The sequence below is a fragment of the Ambystoma mexicanum genome, chromosome 10 (assembly GCF_040938575.1).
Source record: "Ambystoma mexicanum isolate Mex_15411 chromosome 10, UKY_AmexF1_1, whole genome shotgun sequence".
NCBI lineage: Eukaryota > Metazoa > Chordata > Amphibia > Caudata > Ambystomatidae > Ambystoma > Ambystoma mexicanum.
The window spans coordinates 1,015,443,399-1,015,468,111 of NC_090932.1; the positions used below are offsets into that span (position 1 = coordinate 1,015,443,399).

The window sequence follows — 24,713 nt, forward strand, 5'->3', positions numbered from 1 at the left end:
AGCCTAGAGTCCCCTCCTTCTTTTTACCGCTATCATCACCCCTGCTCTTTTATTTGGTGCATTGGACTGAGCCCATATCTTATATCCTCGAGGTGCGCTTTCTGTTTGCCCTGGGCTCTTATGTGTGTTTCTTGCAGTAGTAGACTGTCCGCCTTATCCCTCTTGAGCATGCTCTCAAGCTTTTTCCTCTTCACTGGGGAGTTAAGGCCCCTTAGGTTTATATGTTAGAATTTGGAGTTTCGCCATGGCGTCTCAGTCTGTGGCCAACTTCAAATGTTCCCCGTTGCAGCAATCCTTTCCGTCTTCGGGGCGTCCCCTCCTCCCCCCCAATCACTTTAACTCCCATCCCAACATTAAACTTTGAACCAAACTTTGTCCCGAGTAGGACCCGGGATCCTAAGGGTGCTAGGGCGTTGCGCCTATCACTCCCTGCCCTCCATAAACTCGGGGTGAACTTTGCGGGGGTTCCTATACCCCGCATCTACCTCTTTCCTATACCCCGCATCTACCTCTGTCCTCTGTTCCAATTCCGGGGGCTTGCCCCGGGCCGCTGTGACAGTGATTCTCTGGATGCCATCATGTGCTCACCTCTCTTTCCTCCCGGTGTTCTAGTCCTGCCACCTGCGGATAGGTCATATCTAACATTTCCCTTTTTACTCATCTGGGGTCGTTCTGTGGTTCTCTTTTCCAGTATTCTTCTTTTGCCGAACCGTTTCCCATCCCCTCGATCTTCTCTGGTGCTCTCCCCTTGCTTTATTGTCCCTTTCGTCCGCCCCATCTGCTTGTATCTCCATAATGTGGAGCCCTTCATCCCAGGTGGTCACTCTTCGTTGTTTGCCTTCCAAAGTGAACAGCAACCCAAATGGGAACATCAATTTGTAGCGTATTTGCCTCGCCACTAATTCCTTGACTAGTGGGGCCATTCCTCTTCTTTTTTGCAGAGTTACCTGGGCCAGATCTTGCTACAGCTGAATGTCCGCCCCATTCATTCTTATGTGATCCATCCCCCTCGCCCTCCTCAAGATTTGTTCTTTTTGGGGGTATGAGGAGAGGGCAAATAGCACATCTCGTGGTCTCTCCCCTGGCGCCCCCGTTCTCTTTGGGCCCACCCTGTACACCCTGTCGACACCAATTGAGTCCATCTCTTTTGCCTCTAGAATGTCTCTGAACACCTCCCGTACTGCCATTTTGAGGTCCTTGTCGAATTTTTTTTAATGCAAATGTTGGATCTTCGTGAGCGATTTTCGAGGTCTTCACATTGTATCTTGTGGTTGTGGGTTGTGGATTAGCCTCACCAAATGTTCTTGCGTCTCGCTGTTATGCTGTGCTTTTCTTGTGTGTTCTAGAGTATTCTCTCGAGTGTGTCTGTCCGCTCCTCCAATTTGGCCACATCCAACTTCAGATCATGGAACACCTCCTGCATGTCATTCCTTATCGTGGCAAACTGATCCTGAACCGTTGAAATTAACTTCTCTTGAAGTTCCATGAACCATGCGTGCATGTCTGCCCTAGAGAGCGGTTGTTAATGAGAGATGGGAGGAGTCTCCCTAAGCCCTTCCTCTGGTTTGTACTGGGGTGTCCGTTGACCACATTTGAATTCGGTTGGCGTCCCGTTTGGTGGTTTGGGAGTTCGTTTTGGACTAGGTCCCCTTCCCCTTTGCCTTAGACATGACCCCCTCGGGATATTGCAGCTGTCGGTTGGGGTGCCGTAGGGGGTCTTGTCACGTCTCTGCCATCCACTTGTTGCCCTCCGTTTGGTGATGTGGGGGGACGCTTTAAGATGGGGGCGGATGCATTGTTTATATTGCCCCCTGGCAACGGAGAACCTGCTCTTTCTTGCCTCCTGCAGCCGTGGGTGGGAGACTGTGTTACTTTGCCCCCCCCCCGGCCTGAGTTTGAGGGGGGGTCACTTCACTTCAAGGCCCCCAATGGCCCAGCCCCCACATTAAGGGACCAAGTTGCTGGATGGGGGCGTGGGCAGTCCAGCTGAAGGTGTTCTGGTGGGGGGGTGTGATCCGTGGGGGGAGTCCCCTTGCCCTCTTAGTGGTGGGGGTGGGAGGCCTGCAACGCCACCTGGCATATGATCTCGTCCTCCCTCCCGGTCTGGGCTTGGTCCGCTGCTTTCTTGTTGCAGCGTCCTCCCTCCTATCCCCACCGCGGGGGGCTGCTGGTTTCTCCTTAGGCGTCTTCTCCGTTGCCGTGCGGGAGGCCTCTGTTGCTCTCGGGGGTAGCCTCTGACGCTGGTGTATTCTCCCTGGAGTTCCGTTCTGCCGCAGAGGAGGGGAGGATACTCTGCAACTCGCAGGAGCTGCCTCTGTGTTTCTCTGTGCTGGCGTCCCAGCCTCTGCTAGTCTCCCCCCTCGGCTGCCAGCTCCACTGCTGGCAGGCTCCCCAAGTGGTCCTCGGTGGGGGAGGGGCGGTCTGCGCTTCTCAGCTCCATTGCCCCTTTAAAGCTGCTTCCGCAGGGTCGGATTCCACCTGCCACTTGCGCCGGGGGTTTCGAGGGTGGTATGGCTTATTATTTTTTTATCTCTGTATCATCCAGGCCTGAATTATGGTGCTTCGTTGTGGCGGCCCGGCGGGAGAGAGCCTCACACACGTCTCCCTGCCCCGGCGGCCATCTTGGAATCCTGATATTTACAATTAAGAAACTGAAACAGATGCTTGTCTTTTAAAGGACACACACAAAATGACTGCAGCATTTTAGGTGCAAGAGCTCTTCAGTTGAGAACGCATTGCCTCTCCAGAACACCCACCTCTTTATTAGCGAGCAGATGTAACTAGGGGAGGAGGGTACATCTGACGTCCCTACGTGGAGGCATTCCCTTTTTTCACACATACAGATGAATGCTGCACAATGCCCACCACTCTTTTACAGCATCTCTTTCCTCTAGAGTAACTCTCTAAAATATAGACGTCTACTGATTTTTCTTATGTTATTGGCAAAGTGCTATGGGTTGAACGCCCTCCGGGACCGTAGCCCAGGTCAGGGTATGTGTGCAGCTACACTGAGTTGTGTGTAGCTGCATGGGAGAGAGGGAAATCGCCAAGAAGAGCAAGAATAAGCAAAAATCCAAAGGGGTGGAGGGGGATTGATAAGATGGTGCTTAAGACGAGTCACCCCAGTGTACAGCTCAAGCAAAATGTTTGTTGTATTGGTAGTCACATTATGAAGTTTCAACTTGCCTTTTTCATACCCGCAGCCAAGAAACAGTATGAAAACATTTGACGAAATATTGAAAACCTATTGTGATGCAGAGGGACTAATTGAGGCTTTAAAGAGAAAGGTAGAGGAGAAAAAGCAGCTACTGGTGGAATCTGGACTATAAGAAGAAGATGCAATGACACAAACAAGAGTTATATTGTAAAAGCTGATGGGTGGAAACCGACTATTCCAAAACATATTAATGACTGTTCACAAAAGCTGGAAAACCAAAGTCTTTTAGCAGGGATGGCTGGTGTTCTTCCTTCCTCAGAACCCGCCTCTTACTTCACCTGGACAATTGAAAGACACATCATTAAATCGTCAGATGTCTCAGTGTAATGTTGCAGTTCCCAAAGATGTAGCTGCGCATCAACTACAAAATATTGGACTATAAAGTAACAGTCAATTGTCTGCTACAAATGTTTTGTCGGACAGATCTAATTTGACAGGCTCATCTCTATCATCACGTCTTCTCAACAGTGTGTCCTTGTTACAGTATGACCGTCATGCCTGTTTGGCCAGTGAAGGGACACCTACACTTTCCCACACACCTGCGCTATCATTCAGATTACGGTCTTAAAAAAACAATGGAATTGCAACATCCCCACAACCGAAAATGGTTTCTACGTCAGCACCTGCTACTAATCAACAACGTAATTGTAGCTCATGCGCTGCTCTGTGAAACTGAAGAAGCAAGTGCTCTTGTGTGTAGAACTATATAATTGATCTGGTGAATTTGTAGGTTGGTCCAACTTGTAATGTTTTCTTGGGTGTGGTGAATGGTCGAACTAATTGCTAGCTACTCATAGTGATATTGGGTGAAGTGAACCGCAGTCTGTTATACAGGTAGACCTTTAACAGATTCTGTTTAGGTCATTGAAAGTGTGTATTATAGTGCAGTGATTTGTAATTGTCAGAGTTTTTTGGGTGTGATGCCATGTTAGCTAGAGGTGGGAACTGAAATGAGGGAGTTTACAGGTTGGTTCGTGACCTTGTGGGCTGGATTTGTAGTTTTGTATACTAAATCAGCGAACCTTAGTTAATGACATTTGAGTGCTCTAGCAAAGAAGGCAAAGATGGAAAGTAATGGCTGCAAATTCCCTTGAGGTTTTCCAGTACACTACCCATAAGTCTAACTAGACTCACCCTATAGTATTACCACCCGTCCTACACACAAGGAATCAAAAGTCTTTTCCTAAATCGTTTGGAAGCAACATGAAATACCTCCTCCTGAAGTTGTCCACAATAATCGTTCACAATTTCATACCCATCCTAAAGTTGTCACGGGGTCATCCTGGCGTAATCCCCCACCCATCCTGAAGTTGTCATGGGGTCATCCTGGAATAATACCCCCCACCCTGAAATTGTCATGGGGTTATCCTGGTGTAATCCCCACCCATCCTGAAGTCATGCGGTAGTCCTGGAGTAATGCAAGATCATCACTGGAAGTAATCAGAACTCATCCTGGAGTAGTTTCTGTGATAACGCTAGAGTCATCTCATTTAAATATTTCAGCCTATACGGTTCCGAATGATCTCCCTGAACTAGCCATGGATGACTCTAGGATGAAGTCACTGGATGACTCCAGAATGATTCCAGGAAGATCTTCCTTTTTGCCTCGGGATAGCATAAGCCTCAATTTTGTTTGTAAACTCACCAGTGTTCGGTACGTAACAATGAGAGCATTAACATGAGCAAGGCAACCAATCTCTAAACTTCCCAGACGTGGGGGGAAAGGGAAAAATTACTAAAACTTAATAGGAGGTCCGAAATATATAGATTAGTTAAAGTGGGCGCAAGCATGCATCCTTGCCCTAATCCAGACTCCACTGCAACGTCTTTGACGAATTTAACAAAGTTTTAGCTTGTTATTTTCGTGGAATGGCACAAGCATGTTCTATAAGCCATTTGGGATATTCCCATTTTGCAACTTTTGCCATAGTTTCACACGTTCCACGTTGTCAAGGCTGAATTAATATCCAGACAAGCCATGTAGAAAGGTTTCCTCTTACCCAACTGAGCCTTTTCCTGAAGCAATGTCAGGATCAGCCAATTTAGGACTGTACCAATCCCTCTTCGAAAGTCAGTCTGGAATACGCTTGGTCTCCCGGTCCCATCAGACCAGTCCTGAAGGTCCTTTAGCACAAAACTCACTAAGACTGACATTCGAAGGAGTAGCAATTTGGGAAATGGGTCTGCAGTTTCTTGGTAAATTTGGTTATTAGAGGTAACAAACACAAACTCTATATTAAAACGAGGAAATAAATTATCGTAAAAACAAGATAACTGCGATTGGAACAGGTAGGGGCTGGGTAGAAGAGAATGGCTTAAATAACGCGTCGGGTAATGTAGAACTCCTTCCGCCACTGATCAGACTTGAATCTACGCGGCGTTGTTGCATTGCTCTCTTGGCCCATCACTCCCCCGCCTGGATTTTTTTCGATACCCGCAGAAGTACGTCTCCTATCTCCCCCTGCGCCCCCTCATTTTTCACCCATTCCATTACATCCATCCCACTTAATCCCTCTATCCTCACCTCCGGGCTTCCGTGGTGCGGCTCCCGGTCCCTGTGCCACTCTCCCGGCAGTGCTAGCATCTCCAGAGCTGCTGGTCGTTTCCATGGAGCCGCTTCCCTCCCACCCTAATGCTTTTAAACTCTCCCGCACCGCAGGCCGCCAGGGATACTGGGGAGGCTGCCCCAGTTCTTCTACTGGCAGCCCCAGTTGCCTGCAGCGGTGCCACCGCCTATAAACAGTGTGGTTTCTTGCCGCTCTACATGCGCACCCAGCCCCATAGATCATCCGCTAATACACACACACACACACCTCCACTCTCTCTCTCTCTCCTTGCACACATGCATACATGCATAATGAGCTAACATGCAACATCCTACTATACTGCTAGTTTCAGAAAAGGCTTCCATCTCCTCTCTGCCTAACGAAAAGCAAGTGTGCACATCAGCCCCTTCACATTGGAATGCGAAAGAACACATAACGTTGTTATATGTTCGCTGGCATCCGTGGGCAGGGGGCTGATGTGTGCCTTGGATTTTTGCTAGGCATAGAGGTGAGGGAAGCCTTTTCTGAAACTAACAGTGTTATAGGGTGATGCATGTTGGCTCATTATGTATGTTTACTGCATTTATACAAATACATTTTTCTGCACAAACACAGTAAGGGGGTGGTGAAGCCTGTTTAGTTGGTAGGCGTATGTGTTAATGATTAGCTTTAAAGAAGTTCCTGTTTCATAAAAATGACCAGCAGAAGGTAAATCATAATAAAACATCATGACAAATATAAATCTTTATAGAAATATGTCTCACAAAACACCCAAACACTCCCCTCACTCCACAAAGAGGAATACAAGTTTCAGTATGCAACGTAATGCAAGCTTAAAATATGACTTTTACGTTTTACAAATGTGCTCTAAACGCTTAACAAAGAATACTGTGATAAGATGCCTGCTTATGTGTTAACCCAGGCTTCATTATTTGTGTGTAGTGTAAGGAAAATGTTAAATTTTGCATGAATGCAAACCCTCCTTTGTGTGTCAAAATAAGAAAGATTAATGGAAATGACTGTGTACGTGTTTTTGCCTTCAAATAAGGCCCAGACTTGGATATTTATGTGGAGATTTATTTGGCCATTCTGATGCAAAATAGCTAATGTCCACCCTTATTGTTATCACTGGCCATTGACACAGGTGTTCATTATTTAAATAGTCCCAGTGGGAGCCCCGTGGGCGTTGTCGCCCAAGCAGCGTTGTATAGCCTATCTATTGCAGGCATCCTCTGATCACTGCAGAGGGAAGGCAGCCACCATGCTGTATTTTATTGAAGTCCTAACAATTCCGGAAGATTCATGCTCTTCCTCGAAGAAGAGCATGAAAACCCAGAGGCTGCGAGAAGAACGGAGGGGTTAAGCTGGTCTGATTGTGGAAGCTCTTGTGTTTTGAAATGTGTAGTCTGTAGCAGGGGTGGACAGGGATCCAAAAGAGGCCCTGGTAATAATGTTCAAAGTGGCCCAAAATCACACCTTGGCAGCAAGCCCACCCCTTTTCCTATGAGAAAATGTGGAAATAAAAAGGTTAACACGCAAAAGAGGCCCAGGATGCAGAGGCCTAACAAAACAAATCTCCACAGTTCTCTACAGGCCTGTACACCCGTGGTCTGCAGAGTCACCTTATTAGCTGCCTGTCTTTAGACTGGAATTCATTGTGGAGCCAGTTACATGTTTTCTTATTGTATCATGGCATTTTAAAAGGCAATATATGGCACTGTCCTTTAACAAATAAGACTCAAGCCGGCTGGCCGGATCGGGTGATAACGGCAAGTTACCAGGTTGACAATGGGCACTGGCACCATTACGAACCGACCTGGCCCTGGTAGTGAGGATCTCATTACTATTAGCACCCCGGGTTTGCAATCCAGAAACTCGAGATTCAAACAGCAATGTATTTTACGCCTCATCTCATAGCGTCCCGATCCTGTTCATTCAAACAAAATACTTACTCAAGATGGCTGCCATTGAGCTGGAAGCCAGGGCTCCACGAGGGGAGCCTCTTACATTTCCATGTCGCATGGGGAAAATGAAGCGGTGGCAGTGTGGGTACTGCAGCCAAACGAATCAGGTAAGTGGGGCTGGGAGTGGGAAGGGGAATGGATGGGAGGGGAGTGGTAAGATGGAGGGGCTAGGGAAGCAGCCATGAGGCTGCTTGGAACGAGGGCTGAGATCATGTGATTTTGCCTGCGATCGAAGCAACCTGCTTGGTTGGCTACACTGCCCCGGGTGCTAATATAGTATCATTACAGCCATTATGTGCAAAGCAAATGTGAGTATGTTCTTATATAGGAATGTATGGACACAGCCAGCGTGAACATGTTTTTATACTAGCATATATTGTGGGCAAAGGCATCATAAAAATGTATTGGGAAATTCTCCTGTGCGCTGTTGGTGACTTGCAGCCATTGCATTTTTGGATTGGAGTTATCCTACAAAACCGATTACAAACTTTTTGGCTTTTTACCCAGTTTTTCACAGAAAGTGTGCTGTATAACAACATGGCAGGAGATTACTGGCACTTACTAAGTATGCGAATGCAGAATGGCAAAGAGATTGAACTTGTGGAGGATGGACTGCGAAGGGGGACAACATTTTTAACCGGTATTGGGAACATGTTCAGAATTCCTTTCTGAGATGGGAGCACTTGAGGGGAATACATGAACATGAAATCTTAGAGAGAGTTGGCATGGGTGACACTATTGGAGAGTAAATGAGAAGGAGAGCTCTCAAAACCAATCACTGCCTAAATTGGAGAAACAATGTTTGCAATCTTCAAGGCAACAGCTAAGCAGTTCAATTGTAGTCGGATTCACAACCTGATGAGAAGAGGTTTAAAGTTCTCAGCAAGTGAGCAGATCTAGTGACACACCCCATACAAAGATCACAGGTCTACCTGCGCTGGCAAGCCCATGACCACAGATCTACCTGCACTGGCAAGCCCATGACCACATGTCTACCTGATCTGGCAAGCGAATTACCACAGGTCAACCTGCGCTGGCAATCCCATTGTCGAGATACAGATTAATATGTCACTAATGGCAACTGCCCCAATATTGTAAAGGAGAGAAACAATATGCATTAATGCGACTGTGCCGGCCTTATCTTGAATCAATACAAGAAGAGATGGACCTGAAGTAACCGAAGATGGCAAGAGTAAGCAGACATGCTGTTAGGCTGGCATACAAGCATGCAATAGAATAGACACGGAGAAAATACGCACTCACCATGAAGAAACACAGACATTAGGTCAAACGTGCATTTAGACACAAAGAACACTGCTCGCCACATAAAGGCGCAAAGAATATAACGCAAGTAATGTATGAGCAGAAACACAACACAAACAATATATGTAGATATTCTGCTAATGCAGAAATGCAACAGTGAAAGGCCACCATCTTTGTAAAAATGGAAGTTGTAACACACATTGAAATGAATAGAGGCTACAAAGCTTCATGGAAACTTAAAACTGCTGAATTCACTAAAGTACAGGCTCTTGTGGGGCTCGGCGCAGCCCCTCTCCAAGTTTATGGAAGAATTAAGGGAGGGCTTGAACAGTCTGAAGTGAAACATGAAATAAGAATTCCCAAGGCACAAGACATATTTCTCTCTGATTAATTGAAGAACAAACATACTTTGAATGCCAGGTGCCAACTAATTATAAGTTGAAACCTCATAAGAAATGGATTGACCAAGTCCCAAGTGGTTGGAAAAGTAATAATACTCTGGTTCAAATGAGCTAAAATCGTAACAAATACAAGAGTGGATAATTCAGAACATGGTCTCCTCACACATGACCCATATCTCAAAACCAGTGTCTATTCATTAAGGCCAGACATATATATATATTTAATTACAATTATTTCGGTATTTTGGGTTTCGGTAAAACTTCACACTCTGATTTATATTTGGTAAAATGACTGGGTACCTACAAAACATTAAAGGGTGCTCAAAGTTACAGATAAAGGTCCTCCCGATCCTATTTACGGAACAAACTCTCTCAAAGTCAGACAAAACTTGCAAATCATTCAACCAACTCTCCACCTGTTGCTTTTTCCATGTTTTCCACACCTTCAAAACTTGCTTCGACGCCACCACCAATGCTTTGTGTATCCACTGTCCCTACTGTCTAGCAACCTCACAAGCCCATCTTCCAGACAAGAAAAGAATTTGCAGATGCATCCTAGGAAAACTCATGGATAGAATTGTGTCCATCCTGTCCAACACACCCTCACAAAACGTGCGTACCCTGGAGCAACCCCACAACATGCGCAACAAAGTGCCCCGCACTCTTACCACAACCCTAATGCATATCATTGTCCAACAGACAGGTGTAAGATGTTCTGTTGGATAAGTCTCAAGTTCGGTCCAATTTACTCCAATTGCACCATAAAGACAAAAAGAATATAACACAAGTAATGTTTGAGCTGAAACGCAACAAAAACAATATACGTAGATAGCCTACTAACGTAGAAATGCAACAGCAAAAGGCCCTCATCTTTGTGAAAATGGAAGTTGTAACACATGAAATTAATAGAGGCCACGAAGCTTCATGGAAACCTAAAACTGTTAAATTCGCTAAAATACAGGTTCGTACGAGGTGCAGGCAGCGACTACAGGGCCCCTCTCCAAAGTTATGGAAGAATTAAGAGAGGGCTTGAACAGTCTAGCGGAAAACATGAGATTAGAATTCCCAAGCCACACAACATATTTCTCTCAGATTAATTGAAGAAGAAACAGCCTTTGAATGCTAGGGGTCACCTAATTAGAAGTTAAAACCTCATAAGGAATGGATTGACCAAGTCCCCAGTGGTTGGAAAAGTAATAATACTCGAGTTCATATTAGGACGGATAATTCAGAACACGATCTTGTCACACGTGACCCATAACTCAAAACCAGTGTCTCTTCATTAAGACCACAGACAAACCGGCACCTGTCTCGACGCCCCACATATTCTCAGAACCAAGGCGCTCAGCAAGGTCAAATCCAAAGGAGTATGGCCTAGGGAGTCACGGGCGGATAGCTCAGTGGCAACGTGCTCGCCTTGGAAGCAAGATGAAACGGAGCAACACAGGTCCGATCCCCGGTCCCCCCTTAGAAACAACTGGGTATTAAGCGTGTTATAAATAACCTATCTGTAACGCTCACCTTGTAGCCACAGGGACGCCACCCGACTGGTCCGGAGCGCTTCTGGGAGGGATTCACCTCCTCTGGGGACTTGCACTGCCGTGGGCTTATTCTGGAAGACCGGAGTTCAGTTTTAGCCACAATCACATTCTCTCGGGGCCCGCCTCCCAAGTGCTCCCCTTGCAACCCCCTTGGAGCCTCTCTCACCTTGAATTTTGTTAAGGTACGCTCTCCGTCCTGCTGTTCAGTGCAGGGGTGCGTCGTGGCTGGGCACCTTTCCGCCGAGTTACTTCACTGGCGTGGGCCCGGGAGTCCATGCCGGCTGCAACTCCACTCTTGAGGTAAGTCTTTAGTGTTTAAGAACGAGTGTCCACAATTGTTGTTGCCCTGTTGACTTCTCTCGTTGATGCAGAAGGGGTGATGGAGACATTGAGCGGATGGAGAGGGCAGTGCTCGAGAAGGTTAGAGAATGTGCAAGGCATTGGAATTTATTTCATTTTTTTCATTACCTAGGTTCCATGAAATTTAGAACTACCTCAATTGATTTTCATTCCTTTACTCTCTCTGTGAACCGATCTGCCGTTTAGGTAAGATCTACACCTTGATGGAGTTCTACTGTTTCCATCACATGGAAATATTTTTTTAAATATACCTCGCTCAAAGCATAGGGGCTGAATACACTAGGCTAGTTTTGGAAATAATGAAAATCAATAACCTTTGCCAATTGCAACATAATGTTGCTTCGAATCATCACTAGCTCTTCTCATGTTGAGTAATTACTGGGTTATTGATGAAGATATGTTACAGGATGTCATTCTGGAAATGAGGGAATTAAGAATTTGAAAAAACCTTTATTAGTGTTTATCATGTTTTTGATGTTTATTTCAACTTATTTTCAAAAAATATGTTTACAAAAAACAGGTGACTATAATATTGTATGTAATTTTTCTTTTTTTAGACTTTAATTGTTGAATATGCTGCCCCTGATGAAGACTGTACATAACTCGAAACACGTTGGGCCAACCAAGATACAAATCAAAAGAAAAAAGTGTTTCTCATAAATACAAATGTATTATTGAATTCTTTATTGAAATTACCTGCATATATGATTCAAAGTGATAAATGCTATAGTTCTTTACTTAATCTCCATTAGGCTAACTTGGCCTTACAGAAAGTGTGCAGGGGACGTAGCTATTCTCATTGGATTCCTTTTTGTTCTTTGTATATATCCAGCCTTGATACCAAGGCTGTGTTTTTATCCCCCGCACCTTAAACAATTTAACTCATGTTATTTTTTCTTGTTTAACTTTTACTAAAACATACTTGCCTTGGTGTGCAAGTGTGTTCACCCGTGTTGAGTCTTGGCTTGATGCAAGCTTTCTTTGGCTCTCGTGAAAGCCTGCAAAATGGTCGCGTGTAGGTTTGTGACGGCTGGCATTTCCAGAGTCGTAAGGATGTCCAATTCTGATGTGCGTGGGTGTCTGCCATATACTGTAAAGAACGGAGTTTGCCCGGTGCTGCTGTGTAGTGAGTTGTTATAGGCATACTCAGCGATCCATAATAGATCCTTCCAATTCCCTTCCACTTGGTGAAGCATTCAGCGCAAGTATTGCTCGAGCGTTTGGTTCGTCCTCTCCGTTTCACCATCCGTTTGGGGGTGATGGCTGGTGGATAATCGGATGTCTATGTAGACAATCGAGCAACACTTCCCCCAGAAGTTAGACACATATTGAGTCCCTCGATCCGAAATCAACCCGTACAGCCGTACCACCTATTCTAGGAAGGGTCTGGCAAGACCAGATGCGTTTGGTAGACCTTTGATCGGGCAGAAGTGGGCCATCTTGGAAAACAGGTCCACGATCTCCAGGATAGTGTTATAACATTGACAGGAGGGTAGGTCGGTGATGAAGCCGAGTGACAACGTGTGCCATGGAGCCGGCGGAATGTTCAATGGTTGTAGGAGCCCAGCAGGTCTTTTCTTTGATGATTTATTCTGAGCACAGATACCACAGGAAGTGATGAAATTAATTACATCTTTGCGCCACATTGGCCACCAGCAACTTCGTTTCACCTTGGCCAGGGCTTTGGCAATACCCGGGTGGCATTCCATGAGGGAGTCATGATACTCCGAGATGACCTGTTCTTGAAGTTCTTTTACAGGCACGAATAGCCGATTTCTGTAGTAAGGCAGCTGGTCCTTAACGCTGTAGTGTTCTCCTCTTGAACCCCACTCTCGTAGTTGTTCCTGAGTTAACACTTGCCGAATTTCATACAGAAACTTGTCTTGAGTCATCATAGTTGTAATGCCCAAGAGTCTGTCCCCCGGAATGATGGCCACGGGGTCAGGAGGTGTATACACCACCTCATCTGTGCCCATACGTGAAAGGGCATCAGCCTTGCCATTTTTTTACTCCTGGTCGATACGTGATCACATAGTCGTACTCCGCGAAGAAAAGGGCCCAGCGTAGTTGTCGAGAAGATTTGAGCTTTTGCATTTTTCAAGTATTGTAGATTTTGGTGGTCCGTTATCACAGTGATAGTGTGTCTGGCTCCTAACAGATAGTGTCACCAGGCCTTGAAAGCGGCATTTATGGCCAGCAGCTCCTTATCTGTGATGGCATAGTTTAGCTTAGGTGGCGAGAACTCGTGACCAGAAAGCCACCGGGTGTAGCTGGCCAGTGTGCAGGACCCTTTGCGATAATACGGCACCCATCGCCATACTGGAGGCATCCGTCTCAACTATATATATGAAAGGTCTGGGCGTGGATGTCGTAAGATTGGAGCGGTGGTGAATTTCGCTTTCAGTTCTTGAAAGGCTTCTTCAGCCTCCTCTATCCAACGTTTTTTTGCACTTCCTTAATAGCGAAGTGATCGGGTGTACTATTTGCGAGAACCCTGGGATGAAACGGCAGTAAAAGTTTGTAAAACCTAGCATGCTCTGGACTCCCTTGATTGAGTTTGGAGCTGGCCAATTGAGGACAGCATCAACCTTGTGTACATCCATTCGTATTCCTTTTGGAGTGAGGATAAAACCCAGGAATTTTACCTCCGTAACATGGAATGAGCATTTCTCGAGCTTGGCGTAGGGGTGATGTTGATGGAGCTTGGTAAGAACAGCCCGTACATGCCTGACATGATCTTGTTCAGAAGCCGAGTACACCAGGATGTCATCGATGTAAACTAAGGCGAAGACATCAATCAGCTCTCTTAGAACATTGTTCATGAAGTGTTGGAATGCGGCTAGGGCATTGCACAGGCCGAACGGCACCGCTTGGTATTCGTATAAGCCATATTTGGTAAGGAACGCTGTTTTCCAATCGTCCCCTTCTTTAATGCGCACAAGCTGGTAGGCACCTCTAAGGTCCATTATCTTGTAGATTTGGGCTTACTTGACTTGGTCTAGTAGTTCTGGGATCAGAGGTAGGGGGTAGCGGTTCTTGGCGGTGACTTACTTCAATGCACGGTAGTCAATGCACGTTCTCAATTCTCCTTCCTTCTTCAGTACGAAGAATAAGGGAGACGCTGCAGATGACTTTGAAGGGCGGATGAAACCATTGGCCAGGTATTGCTTCAGGTATGTCTTCAGATGTTGGTTCTCAGGTTCGGTGAGCGCGTAGATACGGCCACATGGAATTCGGGCTCCAGGTATCTGATCGATCTGGCAATCGTAGGGCCTTTGGGGTGGCAAGGTATTCGCTTGCTCCTTTTTAAACACGTCTTGAAGGTCCTGGTATCGAGTTGGTAAGGTAGCAACCACACCTAAGACACTTATTGTACCTTCTTGAACGGGTGAACTGGCATGCTTTCCCTTCCTCCCTTTGGGATAGCAGGTGTGTGTGCAGTCATGGGAGAAGACCAACTCTCAGGCACGCCAGTTGATCCGTGGGTTGTGTGCGACCAGCCACGGCATCTAGGATTAATCGGAACTGCGGTGCTTTGATGAGGTCAAAGGTGATGGTTTCTCGATGGCCATCTTCACATAGGAGGCTGAGTTCTGGGGTACACTCAGGCACAGGGCCAGAGGCGATTTCGGTGCTATCTACAGTGGTTACAGTCTCTGTGGTGGGCTTAGAACAGAGTGGGAGCCCCATCTTTGCTGCAAGATCCTGGTCCATGTAGTTCCCCACTGCTCCGCTATCAATGTAAGATTCTAACGAATGCATCTTTGATGGCTGTTGATGGGTGATTAGGATCAAGGGAAAAGCAAAATGGGAGGTCTGTAGTTGGATTTCTTCGCTCGACAATTGGACCCCTACAATTGCCGGGCTTGGTAGTTTTCCGACTCCTCACTTGGTTTCTCTTTGTCTGTGGCTCCTACGGTTCTTCTTGGTGGTTTAACTGGACACTCCTTAGGGGAATGGCCTGCCTTTTCACAGTACAGGCATAACTGCTGTTCTCTCCTCTTATCCTGTTCGGCTTTGGTTAAAGGAGGCCTAACCCCTCCTAGTTGCATTGGTTCAGTGGCGCTTTCTGATCCCCGCTGAGCATGCTCTTTGGGGCGCACGAACATGGGGCGTGCATCCGGTTTGTTTTGGTATATTCTCCGATCTTGCAACCGATGGTCGAGTTGCACCACCAAATTAATGAACTCGGCACAGTCCTTGGGTGGGGCCAATACGTCCTTTAACTCTCCTTGCAAGCCCCGGTGGAACAAGGTGGTTCGTTTGTCCTCTGGCCATTCTGCTTCGACCACCAGCCTATTAAAGGTGGCTATGTATGGCAACAGATCCTGGTTTCCTTGTCGAAGGGACAAAAGTTAGTTATCCAAAGCCTGTCCATGGGAGCAACGGGCGAAGAGTTTTTCCAGCTCCTTCTGAAAACCACCAAATTTGTGTAACACTGGATCATCCCGGCTGACGAACGGCACCGACCAGTCTGCTGCACTACCACTCAAATAGGACACGACAAAGGCCACTTGCGAATGGTCATTGGGGAACACCCGAGGTCTGCACAAAAAGTGGAGGCGACACTGATTTATGAAGGTTGCGTATCTTCGGGGATCCCCCGAGAAATGCTCCGGTGGAGCTAGTGGAACTGTCCCAGGAAGATTGATCTGGACCGGATTACTCGTGGGAGTTGGCATTGATGGGCTAATTCCGGGCAACGGGGCTTGTCCGGCCTGCGATTGAAGGAGTTGTCTGCCAAAATCATCAGTTTGCTCTTTGGAAACAATTAGTTCTCTCCGCAAGGCTTTGGTTTCTTGTCGGGCTGAATGTACCTCCGCACGTAACTGCCCCAACAACTGGGCCAACTGTTCGGTTTCTGAGGTTTCCATACTAGGCGTCCGGGTGGATTATTATGTTTGGTCTTCGCGTTCTGTAACACTCACCTTGTATCCACAGGTACGCCACCCAACTGGTCCGGAGCGCTTCTGGGACGGATTCACCTCCCCCGGGGACTCGCGTTGCCGGGTGCTTATTCTGGAAGACAGGGGTTGAGTTTTAGCCACAATCACCTTCTCTCGGGGCCAGCCTCCCAAGTGCTCCCCTTGCAACCCCCTTGGGGCCTCTCTCACCTTGAATTTCGATAAGGTGCTCTCTCCGTCCTGCCGTTCGGTGCAGGGGCGCATCGTGGCTGGGCACCTTTCCTCCGATTTACTTCACTGGTGTGGGCCTGGGAGTCCAAGCCAGCTGCGACTCCACTCTTGAGGTAAGTCTTTAGTGTTTAAGAACGAGTCTCCGCAATTGTTGTTGCCCTGTGGACCATCTCCTTCTCTCGTTGATGCAGAAGGGGTGATGGAGACGTCGAGCGGATGGAGAGGGCAATGCTCGAGAAGGTAAGAGAATGCACAAGGTGCGGCGCTATGAGCGTCTTTGAAAAAAGGCTAACCTGTGCTATCCTTCCTTGCAGGTCGCCGAGAAGTTCCTGGACGAAATATGGCCAGATGGAAGCGGAGCATAGGATGGACGAGGTCCGGGCAGTGGTGAATTTCCAGGAGAGCTTCGGTAAGTCAGCGGAGTCTGGAGGTGATGGAATTGGAAGACGGATGCTTACTAATTGTCCTCTTCTTGTCTCTCCTCTCTAGGATGTTGCTAGCGGAAGAAGACGATTTCCAGGGAAGATTCCGGAGTGGTCGAGGAACAGGATGCAGAAGGTAAGAAGGAATAACGGTGTTCTTCTTCTCCCTGAAGATGCAGGCCTAGGCTGCTGCAAGTGGGTCTTGGTGAACATCACTCTGCAAGTGCAGAACAACGCGAAGCGCGTGCCTCAGCTCGGGCGTGGTTTAAATAGCCTGCAGGTATCCCAGGTGCCTTCAGGGCGGACCACACCCTGAATGCTAGACTGCACGGTGCAGTTCCACATTGATCCTTGTGGGGGCAGCCATGTTGGTCCATTGCCCACAGGAAACTCCACCAGCCATATGAGCCTGGCGCCAACTGCGCCAGGACTGGCTCCAGGACAGCCGAGAGGGGCATGATTGGGCCCTTGAGGCTTTGCAGGAATACTGTGGCGAGGGCCACAGGCCCTGAGTTCCCAGGCCAGGGTTTAAGGTTGTGACACTATCATATCATAGGGATAAGGGATAGCATCTTATTTAATTGGAAGAAAGCAAGTCTTGGACTTCTCACCCCTCACTCCCATTTCTACTTCTTGTGCTGATGACCTGCCATAGTCAAGGTTCACGAGCAAGGTATCACCCAATGAAAACTCGTAGGGCCTCGTCACGAGTTGGGTGGTATGCCTGTGGTAATACCGCCTGCATACCGCCCAACGTTAACATCGCTATTGAAACTTGGTCTGGTGCAATTTACGCCGGATCACAAGTTGAGCGGGGGCAGTAAATCCCCATTTCTCATTGGGTCCATATGTGGTTGGGGAGCGCTAGTGCGGTTGGCGGTAATAGCACTGAAAACAGCCTGAAAATTGGCATTTTTACCTCCTGCAAAAAGCGTGAGGTAAAAATGCCATTTTCCGCCAAACTCGTGATTTGGCCAGCCCTTAAATGTGGCGGTAATACCGTTACGGCTACATTTAAGGGCTCAGGGCAAACTCGGGATGAGGTCCTTAATGTTGTGCCAACCAGTAGATGTTGCAGTAACCAATAGTCCACTTTAAAGATGACATTTATTCTCTCTTATCAATCAAGAGGTGGTCCCAGGTGAATTCATCAGATAGAGGTATAACCAATGGAAAGACTAACCCATATATTTTCTATATGTAGACAATTCCCATAACCAATCCCTGTACCTTGTAGGATTTTGTTACCAAGATTGTAATGTAACATCAGTGATGATGTATTTTCTGATTTTAAGCCATTGCCATGCTTAAGAAGGACTGAGCTCACAACTATTTGCTTGTATGCTGTCCCAGCTTTATGTGGATTGTTAGTAAAGTGGGGATTTGCCAATTTAATTTGGCTATTTCCCTTATTGGGTGCGAGATTTCCCAGTCTATCTGTTCCGCATGAACTGGGATTCTCCAGTCTACCTTTACATATGGTAGTGGTTCGGGTGGGTGGCCAGTGCACTCAGATTGTCGAAATTCCCTGTCATAGCCCAAAGACTGAGGCGACTTGTAGAGACCGATGAATCACACGTGAAATTAGAAGGTTGACAGGAACCCCCTTGTAGAAAATGCTGCCCGATCCCTGTGGGGCGCCGCACAGGGTGGAAGGTGACTGGCCAGCTGAGGGAAGATCGATACTGAAGGCCTTGGCTAATCCACAGATGTAAGTATGAAAGTGATGTATTGTATTTTGTTATTTATATAGCGCTCTTTCCCCACTTGTGTGGCCTCCATGCGCTTTTTCCTTGGTTGGAACATCGTTGGTGACTGTACTCAATGTAGAGATTCAAGGGGATTGGCTTAGATGCATGTGTGCATGTTTGCCTTCTAAGACTTGGGTGGCTGGCAAGGCTCGACTAAGCAGCCCAGTAGAGGTCAGGCACTTGGGTGGGTGCTCTTTGAGGGTTAGAGATAGATTGCTGTTGTCAAGAGAGTCTATGTGAGGCCAGCTATACCGGGTTCCTTTCGGGAGGTGGTCGCTGTATGGTAGTGGCAGAGGTTTTGTGGTACATGAGGTGTTTCAGTCTGGACGGCTATGTGTGAAACTAGGCCGGATGTGCTTAGCTGTAGACGTGTTCTATCATGCATGGATGTTTGGCCGTGCCTGCGGCATGTGTCCACGCTAGTGGTGTGAGCTATACGTACCGTAGGCTGTCAGATTGCTTATATGTCTGGGTCTAGAATTGAGAGTCCTGTAGCGAAGGAACAAAAACATTGGGGATTTTTTCTCGGAATCTTTTACTCCTGTAGCGAAGGGCTTTGGTTTCATACTGTAGCCAGTATCAGCGCATAATAAGCAGAGACGGAGTCAAAACCTAGATTAGAGGATCCTGTACAGTGGGATAAAGGCCTATGTTTCACAGTGCAAAGGTTTAAGCATATGGAGAACCTGGGTCGAGGCTACACCTAGATTTGAGGATTCTGTAAAGGGGGAGAGGCCCGGGGATCCCCTGCAGAATGATTTGTCATATAGTAAGCAAACGATGAGAATCCTCTATGATGTGCAGGCGGTCCTGGTTTCGCGGTGCAGGAGGTCTCCATATATGACGAACAAACGGAGGGGGCTACTCCCCGATTTGTGTGGGTGGAGGGTGGCGTAGGCTTGGAAGGCTGTAGGTTTCAGCCTATTGTATAGTAAGTATCCGGAATATAACAGTCATCAATGGCTTGTTGTACCAAGCTTGGGGGATTGCTAGTGTTGTGAGCTTCCCAGGATGAGTGTTGCGGATTAACAGTGGCAGTGAATAGTTAATTATGTGTGTGTGCTAGCCAGAACACGACTCATGATGGGACACCATTTAACAATTGTAAGGCAGACGTATGGAGAACACTCAGAGTGCAATATCCTGATTAATCAGACATGGGCGCAATTATGACACACAAAATGCGTGATGACGAAGATCCAGTTCCTTATATTCAAGCGATTCAAGAAAATCTTGTCTCAAAACGAGAGAGCTGTGGGATAAAACTATATCTAATTTCTATCACATATTGTGTCAGAGGTTGCCTGAGGCAGTGCAGAGACCATTGAAAAAGAGAGTGGGGATGGATGCGAAACCCTGGCCAAAGATTCAGTTGACTATAGTTCATCGTTATCAACTGAGGCAAGAGAAAGCCAGGAAAAAACTTGAAGAAAGAAAGTTGGAGAAAGTAAAGTTAGTGCCGAAGAAATTATTGATGTTTTCAATGGAAGGCGCAGTATTGACCAGCGGAGATGGGGTATATGCATCACACGTACAGCAGGCACCGCCAATAGGTAGTGGGAACGTCACAGAGAGGGGAGAATACCATTATTGGCCACACGGAAGAGGGTGTGCACCCAGAGGTAGATGATTTGGATTTCAGGCTCACAGGGAGGAGGATTTAATGGGGGACAGCCTCAACAGTGCTGGACGTGTGGAAAAATGGGGCACATTTCCTGAGTATGTAGAAGCAGGGGAGGGGTACAGCAAAATTGGCAAGATCCAAGAGGGGGAACAGAATATCCTTACTGTATAGCGGAGAATCACCACAATACTATGCCCAGGTTCACAGGTAGTATCAGGCACATGCAACACAAATGCAACCTGCGCAACAGGCTCCAATGCAAATGCAACAAGCACCAACACAAGCACAGCAGGTTCCCATACAGTCACAAGAAATGCAGAGGCAACCGCAACCACAAACACCTGTGCAACAGAATAATATGGCAGCATGGAACCCAAATGTAGGGCCTCAAACACCTCCACCCATTATAGGGAGTGTGACTGTGTTGGGAGATAATCCTTTCACCGGCTCATGGATGAACTTATATCCACAATAGGAGAGCCTACAGAGAGACTTGATGTGTTCAATCCTGTCAGTTACACCAGACCCACAAGAGGAACTGAGGGTTGTGGTAACCATAGGGGACAAACATTGTCCTTCCTTGTAGATACAGGGGCATTACCTATGTCAGACCCCTCTTAAAAGGACTTGAGGTAGCCCAGAAGGCTGAAAGAGATATAGATTGGATAAGTGAAATGATAGAGGCCTTTGATGAGTTAAAAACAGCAATATGCACAGCACCTGTGTTAGGCATACCTGATGTGAGAAACCTGAAGGTGTTTCACCCGCTAGTCCCTGGGGATCTGTCATGCAGGTGGCCAGGACATGGCCATCGCTTTTGGATCCAGCTCCTGGCGATGGACCACTTTGGGAGGATCACCTGGGTGAGGGGTCTTCTGGGAGTGGGACACCGGATGGCGAGATGCGGTATCACCTTTCCTGTAAAACCTTTACCCCATCCTACCAGGTAGGATACTTAGGAACTCAACCCCCCTTTCAGAACACACTTTCTCACGGACAGCTTGCTGTGAGAGAAAACGGACTAGCACCCAAGCCGTATACCTGACATATCCCAATACAGTGGTCAGGCAGGGTAAGGCAATTACTTACCATAACACACACACCTGACCATTACACGTCCCCACACAGATTAAAGGCAGAGCATGAGAGCACACTCTGAGCCAGGCAAAACACACAAGGAGAAGGTAGTTCCAAGATGGCAGTTTAACACGAGGAGAAAGACAGCGAAACAGAAGGGGATTGCGAGGAGGGAAGTGCCCTCAACCTTTTCGACAAGGAACTGTTACTTTCATGAAACCTCAAGAATAGAAAGTGTAAGATCAAGAAGCCGAGCTGAAGAATCCTGCATTGTGTGTCGGAGGTACCCGGGTCTCTCCTGCGTCGATATTCGAGGATGGGGAGAGTCGCCTGCTACCGTGGTACTGTCCTTGGCTCCCACAACAAAGCAGCACCAGTGAAATCAACACAGCGGGTGAGTTGCCAGGGCAGATACCAGACCGGTGTATGTTGAAGCCAAGGTTGCAAGCGCCAACATTGTATGGTGAGTGCTGAAGCGAACAATGTATGAAACTAATGTGATAACCAATGCGAGTAAAATTGAACAACAGATGAGTGCGTGAACTTTGAAACCAAGATATGATACCTTTTGACATAGTGGTCCGGCACTGTGTGCGTGCTCATTCGAAGGTCTCTGTAAGGTATCCAGCTGTGGGGTGGCAAAAGCGAAAGAGTGACAAAGGATTGTGAATCGAAGTGGTCCTGCAGCGGGTTAGGCAAAATCCTGTGCACAATCGAAAGTCTTTGATGTTAATAGAGTAAAGAAAGTTGAAGATAAAGTTGGTCCGAGCCCGAACGAGGGAGATCAAATTAAATTGATGACAAAGTAGTTAAAGTTGGTCCGAGCCCAGCTGAGGGAGATAACGGAAGCTTTGGAAAAGCAAGCTTGTGTTAATGTGAATTAAGATTGGTCTGAGCCCAGCACAGGGAGACTGATTGAACATTGTGTTTACATTGTGTTGAAAAAGATCTGAACTCAGATGCGGGGATCCAGGGTGAACTGTCAATCACCAGAGAAATTGGATTCATGGAAATTCCACAAGCATTATGTTAAGAGGGATCTGAGCCTGGCTGAGGCGGATCTGAGGTGAATAGTGAATAACCTGAGAAATTGAGAACCTGTGAAATCCTAAGAGGAATGGAACTTATTATGTGTTTGTCGCATCAGGCCCTCTGAGAGAAGAGACTTAGAAAGGCAAAGAGACTTGGGTAGGGAAGCCCCTGATGCTAATGTTTGAACTGTACCTTCATGCTAGAGACGCCAGATACTGTACTATACTCGAGTGTACCGCCTTATCCCGTGCTGAAAACCGAAAGGGAGGCCAATGGCCTGAATATCCTGACATATAATTTCGTGAACACTTCTTTCTTTTATATAACATTGTTTCCCACGCTACTTGTGTTTAGAGGTAAGGATTGGCAATAGGTTTATTAGTATAGGCCCTTTTATTTTGACAAGACCCCCACTAGGACTGCATTATTATTATATGATGGTCATAGCTTGTTCCCATCTTTAGATTTAGGATTAGATGGGCGTTATCCAAATTATTTGTAAAGTTCAATAAGCACCCTTAAACTGTGGTCACTTGTGTTTGTCTTACTGTTGATACCATGCCTGCCTTACATGCAGTGTCAGTGGTGGGATGTGAGACTCCATGGAGACAAATTGGGGAACCCTAAAATTCCAGAGGCTTAGTCATAGAGCCTCCGACCCTTCTTTCGCCACGAAAGAATCCATAGGCCTTGATGTCTGTAGCAGCAGAGAAGCTGATATTCCTCTAGGGAAAAGAGTAATGATCCCTACAGACTTAGTTTTGATACCCCCTCCTGAGTGTTATATAGGATTGGCTCAAAAATCTGGGCTGGCATGGAAGTTTAGTTCAGATGTCCTAGCGGGCATCATAGATCCTGACTTCCGGGGAGACATAAAGGTTCTCTAACAGAACCATGGCAAAAATCCATTTGAAGTACATTGTGGGGACAACATTGCACAAGGAATTTTTGAAAGGGCTTTATTTCCCCGTTTCAGAGAATGTGAACCGGAAGATACTGAGCAAGGTACTTCAGGCTTTGGGGAGGCTGATGAGCCATCTACCATTGAAGCAAAAGGCAAAGAAAAACCTACCATCCTTCCCGCCCTAGCCTTCGCCCAGCAAAATGATCCAGCACTCGCAGAGGCTTTCTTACAAGTGATTCCTCAAGGGGAAGGATTAGAGAAGAGAAGTCCCTTTTCTTCCTAAAACAGGGATTACTGTACAGAAAGGAAATATCCACAGAAGGCCTAAGTAAAACTCAGTAATCCCCAAAACCCTATCGGAAGATCGCATTAGAGATTGCACATTCTCATTTGACAGGGGAACACTCAGGAAAATCTAAGACCCAGGCAAACATCAGTGGGAAGTTTTACTGGCCAGGTATCCATGCTGATATAAAGATCTTCATTCAGACATGTGAAATGTCAGAAAACCAGTACTCCTATTCCCTTGCTTGCCCCTCTGAATCCTTTACCAATAATAGAAGTCCCTTTCTCAAGGATTGGGATGGGATATCATTTGACCATTGGAAACCTCTAGACTGGGTTACAAATATGTCCTAGTAATCGTCGATTGTGCTACCAGATAGATACCCCAAGGGATTCCCTGTGCGGAACAACACCACCCAGCAGAATTTAAAACGACTATTATCATATTTTTCCAGGGTTGGTTTTCCTAAGGAAATTCTAACAGATTAAGTATACAATTTTATGAGCAAACTCATGGGTGAAGTCAAGGAATTGCTCCATATCGCCACCTTAAGAACCTCAGTTTACTATCCCCAAACAGACGGATTGGTAGAAAGATACAATAAAACCCTTAAAACGATCCTAAGAAAGTTGGCAGATAAGGATGGGAAGGACTGGGACTGCATGATCCCCTGGGCCCTATTTGCAGTAAGAAAAACCCCTCAGGCGGCCACTGGATTCTCTCCTTTTGAACTACTTTATGATACAGAACCTAAAGATGTCCTGGACTTACTCTGGGAAGTCTGGGAAGAAAGAGAAGAGGCACACATTCCCTTTCGCAAACGGCCACCAGATTGCAAAAACATATGAAATTTGTTTGAAATCTAGTTTATTCTAATATGGAAAAAGCCCAAGCACAACAAAAGTCTACATACGACAAAAAGGTAAACTTACGATCATTTTCAATAGAACAAAAGGTACTAGTCCTCTTACCTACCTCGGAAAACAAACTTGTCTCCAATTGGCATGGGTCGTATGAAATATTAGAATGAACAGGAACCTGTACCTATATTGTAGCCCAACCTGACCGAAACAAAGGAGCCATCTCTACCATGTAAATCTCTTAAAAGAGTGAAAGAACAATCCTTCGGCTACCAATGCCACAATATTATCTTGTTTGGTACCCAAAGAAATAGATATAACTTTGAATTA

General features: G+C 46.6%; 1 long non-coding RNA gene across 1 annotated transcript in view; it reads left to right on the forward strand.

The window, feature by feature from the left end:
* Window positions 1-6,779, forward strand: part of LOC138491938 (uncharacterized) — a 30,159-nt gene extending 23,380 nt beyond the window's left edge. Inside the window, exon 2 of the long non-coding RNA XR_011276109.1 lies at window positions 3,204-6,779. This is a non-coding gene — a long non-coding RNA (uncharacterized lncRNA). The remainder of the gene's footprint in view (window positions 1-3,203) is intronic.
* The last annotated feature ends 17,934 nt before the right edge of the window (window positions 6,780-24,713 follow it).